Here is a 5,408-nt window from a genome sequence, read left to right on the forward strand (position 1 = left end):
CTCCCAATCTGTCAAATATCATGGACAGAATTTGACATCCCAGCTCCTTGGAAAGTTGTTTAAAGTTGCAAGAAAGTAAAGCTTCAATCTGCAGGATTATTTCTTCTTTTTTTGAAGATTTGAGCACTTTTCAGGACATGTGCTTGACAACCAGTAAAATTGAATTACCTGGAGTCTCAGTGGGACAGTGTTTTTTTTTCTTTTTCTCTGTGTTTTCTAGAGGGATTTTTTTTTTGTTTTTGTTTTTTTTGTGATTGGCAGACAGCATGGCAACGAAGAAGTTGGCAGAGGACATGGAAGAAGTTAAGAAGTCTCTGAGTTTTATGTACGAGGAATTTAGCAAAGTGGTGAAACAACAGGTGAGCCTCCTTGAGTTAATTGAGGAAGTGCAACATTTGAAAGTTGTGATCAAAGAGAAGGACAAGAAGATTGAAGATCTGGAAAGAAGAGTGGGTGATTTGGACCAACACACAAGAATGGATGACCTGGTTATTTCCGGCCTTGAGACGACCCACCGCACCTATGCTTGGATCACAGCAGGCGACAAGCATGGGTAGGATGCACCAAGAGGTGTACTGCATTCACTTAAGCAGCAAGTAATAATGATTTTCAACAAAAAAGACACTCCTTTAGACAGTAACAATATAGCTGCCTGCCACACCTTACCATTAAAATACAACAACAAATCAAACATCATCATCTGCTTTGTGAGTAGAAAGCATAAAATTGAGGTGTTAAAGCTTGAAAGAAAACTTAAGGGCACAGGAGTTTATGTCAATGAACATCTCACAAGGAGAAATGCGGAAATTGCACAACAAGCAAGAATTCTGAAGAAGGAGAAACGCATTCAAGACACTTGGACAAGAAACTGTAAAGTAATGATACGACTGAATGGAACACCAGAACAGGCTAAAGTTATAGCTATTAGAGACATTACGGACCCGGATCTATAGAAATGAAATGAAGATTATGTTGAAGAAGAGGAGTTGTATGGAAATGTTGAGTTTTCTTTTTCTGTTGAGATGATTAGATAAAATAATTTCTAGATGGTAAATGTATTTTAAATGAGCTAGAAAGAGAATGTGTGAACAAACAGATTTCACATCTTTTGGTTTTCAAGAACATAAGTTTTACGAAGTAGAAAATGACATTGATCCAGAGACCCACTTCTATCAGAATATTAATTTGAATTGTGGGTATTATTCTGAGGAAAATTTCATTTTTTAAACAAAGGGGTTCTCAATTATCCATATTAACAGCAGGAGTCTTTCTCGTAACTTTTCAAAACTAAAAGATTATCTTCAGCAATTTCAGCAAAAATGTAATGTAATTGCAGTTTCAGAGACTTGGCTGAGTGATGATAAAGAATTGCAGGATGGATTAGATGGCTATAAAATGTTTGTGCAAAACAGGATTAACAAAAGGGGTGGGGGTGTTGCTTTGTTTGTGATGTCTGAGTTTAAATGCAGGATTATTGGTGGTATAACAACTGTTTTAGACAATTTAATGAAATGTGTTACGATTGAAATTATGACTAAAAGAGCAAAAAATATGATAATTAATTTTGTTTATAGAACACCTGGGTCCTGCATTGATCAATTTAATATGAAGATTTCTGAATTGTATGAAAAACTCAATGACAAAGTGATTTTTGTTTGTGGTGATTTCAATATTGATTTGTTGAAATCTAATAATCATACGAAGACTGCAGAATTTATTAATACTATGTTCAGTTTGAGTTTTTATCAATTAATTTTAAAACCTAGCAGAATAACTAAGGAGAGTGCAACTTTGATAATATTTTTGTAAATGTAACTGATGGGAAGATACAAAGTGGATTATAAGTGACTGATGTAAGTGACCATTTACAAGTTTTTGCTTTGTTAGAAATGGATGATAAATTAATGTAAAAAATGGAAAAACAGACTAATAAGTTAAGCAGAGTAAAATCACCAGAAGCAATTATGGCTTTAAAAGTGGAATTTATGAATCATGATTGGCAAGAAGTTTATGTCGAGGACACTAATGATTCATACAATGCATTTTTGGAAACATTGGTTACAATATATGACAAACATTGTCCTTTCAAAGAATGTAGAAAAAAGTCTATGAAAAAGGGGAAACCATGGTTAACAAAAGGTTTGAAAAAAGCTTGTAAAAAGAAAAATAGGCTATGTAGGGAATTTATGAAATATCAAACAAAGGAAAAGGAAGACAAGTACAAGAAATATAAAAACAGATTAATATCTATTTTGAGACAAAAGAGAGATTATTATGACCAGCTACTGCAAAGGTATAAAAAATCCTCAAGGCTACTTGGAGTGTGCTTTATGAGCTAATTAAAAATCGCCATAATAGAAATTTTCCAACTAATATTGTTAAAAAAGACAATTGTATCATTGATGATAAAGTGGAGATTGTTAATGAATGTAATGATTTTTTTTGTCAAAATAGGTCCGAGTTTGGCAAGTTCGATTGACTTGCCGAAAGATGAAGTTACAAAGTTTGATTGTGTTTTTAATAATTCTAATTCTGTTTCTTGAAGGAGTCTGTTCGAGTGATGTGCATGAAGTTGTTAGAAAGTTTAAGAACAAAAAAATCAACTGATACTAACAATGTTGATATGACACTTATAAAAGTAGTGATTAATTGTGTGACCATTTACCTATATTTGTAACAAATCTTTTTTAACAGGTATTTTTCCTGATAAAATGAAAAATAGCAAAAGTGATTCCAATTTATAAAAATGGTGATAAGCATATTGTATCAAATTATAGACCTGTTTCTTTGTTTCCTCAGTTTTCTAAAATACTTGAAAAACCTTTTGTAGAAAGACAAGATGCCTTTGTTGAAAAATATGAGTTACGAAATTACCACCAGTATGGCTTCAGAAACAAGAGATCAACATCTCTAGCAGTGATGGAATTTGCAGAAAACATAGCTACTGCAATTGATAAAAAACAATATGCTTCGGGTGTATTTATTGATTTACGCAAAGCATATTGATCACTCATTACTTCTGTAGAAATGTGAACAATATGGCATAAGAGGTGTAGCATTTAAATGGTTATGCAGTTATTTAAGTAATAGGTTTCAATATGTAAAAATAAATAATGCTGAATCACACCTGAGAAGAATAACGTGGTATTCCACAGGGATCGGTATTAGGACCTAAATTGTTTATAATTTACCTAAATGATATTACCCCGCAACCCTGTATAGGATAAGCGGTTTGGAAGATGACACATGACACATGATATTACCACTGTCTCAAATATATTAAAATTTGTAATTTTTGCTTATGATACAAATTAATTTTGCTCAGGGAATAACATGGAGCAACTAATACAAACTGTAGAAAAGGAATTGATTGCGTTAAAAAAAATGGTTTGATTGTAATAATTATCATTAAATGAAAATAAAACAAAATTTATGGTGTTTGGTGTGGTATGCACCTTAACTATGGCACACAACCAAATTTAAATTCTATTGAAATTGAGAGAGTCACTAAAATAAAGTTTTTGATAAGAAGATAAGATAAGAAGGCCTTTATTGGTCCCACAGTGGGGAAATTTTCAGTTTTACAGCAGCAAATATATAGGTAACACAGGGACGGCGGCATAATGTAGCCATTAATGTACAACATTAACGGCAAACATTCAAGATCGAACCTATGTAAATATACGCAGTAACATGTGTATATACACATGTATATACACACCAACATACATCTACATAAAAAGTATGAGGAACACTCATTTTAGCCTGTACATAGTACAGAGGAAAAATACTCTAAGTAAGTGACAGTGCTCCAGTGCTGTAGTGAAATGTAAGGAACAGCATTGGATAAAAATAAAACTAGACCAACAGTAGTGGGGAATGTTGAGTATTGCACGGTATTACAGTAGTTTGGAATGTTGGCTATTGCACGATATAAGCTCAGGTGCAGGGCTGCACAATTGCACTAATGTCCGCCAGTTTGTAGAGACTACACAATGTTCTTGTTAAAGAGTCTGACAGCAGCAGGCAAGAAAGAGCGGCGGAATCTCTCCTTTGCACAGCGAGGGTGCAACAGTCTGTCACTAAAGGAGCTGTGGAGTGCTGTTAGGGTGCCCTGGAGGGGGTGGTCTGGGTTGTCCAGCATTGATGACAGCTTGGCCAACATCCTCCTGTCCCCCACTGAGTCCACAGAGTCCAGGGAGCAGCCCAGGACAGAGCCCTCCTGACCAGTTTGTCCAGCCGCTTCTTGTCCCGGGCCGAGGCGCCGCCTGCCCAGGTGACCACTCCCTGGAAAATGACCGATGCAACCACCGAGTCTAAAAGTTCCTGAGGAGTGTCCCCTGAACCCCAAAAGACCTTGGTCTCCTGAGTAGGAAGAGTCTGCTCTGACTCTTCCTATAGATGGCATCTGTGTTGTCGCTCCAGTCCAGTTTATTTTTCAGATGAACACCCAGGTACTTGTAAGTTGAGACTCTCTCAACATCTGTTCCCCGGATATTCACTGGTGCAGGTGAAGAGTGCTGGCGCCTATTGAAATCCACCACCATTTCTTTGGATTTCCCCGCATTGATCAGGAGGCGGTTCTGCTGGCACCAGTCCACAAAACCCTGAGTAAGTTCTCTGTACTCCCGATTATCTCCGCCTGTGATGAGGCCGACAATCGCAGAGTCGTCAGAGAACTTCTGCAGGTGACAGGTAGGGGTGCTGTAGTTGAAGTCCGAGGTGTAGAGGGTGAACAGGAAGGGAGCCAAGACAGTTCCCTGTGGGGCTCCTGGTCTACAGAAGAGCACGTCAGACACACAGTCCTGTGTCCTCACATACTGTAATTTTGGGAGTAATTATTGATCATAAACTGTGTTGGAAGCCACAAATAGAATACACTAAACGTAAACTGGCTAAATCAGTGGCTGTTCTCTACGAAGTAAAAGATTTGTTAAACAAGAAAGCTCTTCATGTATTGTATTCTTCTCTTGTGTTGCCTCACCTGACATACTGTGCTGAAATTCGGGAAAATGTATATAAAACAAATATAAATGCTATTGTTAAATTACAAAAAAGGCTATTAGAATGATTAACAAGGTTGGCTATAGAGAATCAACTAATAAATTATTCATAGGATCTGTTATTTTAAAATTCATGGATATTGTGTATCTGTAGACATTGGAAATCCCTTTTTGTGTCATAAATAAAAGCCTACCTGTTGGTATTCAGACCTTTGTTAAGTTAAGACAAGGATTTATCATTTGAGAGCTTTATTTATGTTTGAAATATGGAAACTAAGGACCAACATAAAATATGGGTGTGTTTCAGTTTTGGGGGTGAAATTGTGGAATGGACTTGATGATGCATTGAAGCTGTGTTGGTCTTTGTTGAGGTTTAAGAAAACATTTAAATGTAAAATAATTGAT

At 36.1% G+C, this 5,408-nt stretch overlaps 1 pseudogene; it reads left to right on the forward strand.

The window, feature by feature from the left end:
* Window positions 1-266: 266 nt before the first annotated feature.
* LOC147137980 (uncharacterized) lies at window positions 267-1,910 on the forward strand (annotated as a pseudogene).
* Window positions 1,911-5,408: the final 3,498 nt, after the last annotated feature.

This window comes from Filicampus tigris, chromosome 13 (genome assembly GCF_054856515.1).
Source record: "Filicampus tigris isolate MCC_2025a chromosome 13, RoL_Ftig_1.0, whole genome shotgun sequence".
Taxonomy (NCBI): domain Eukaryota; kingdom Metazoa; phylum Chordata; class Actinopteri; order Syngnathiformes; family Syngnathidae; genus Filicampus; species Filicampus tigris.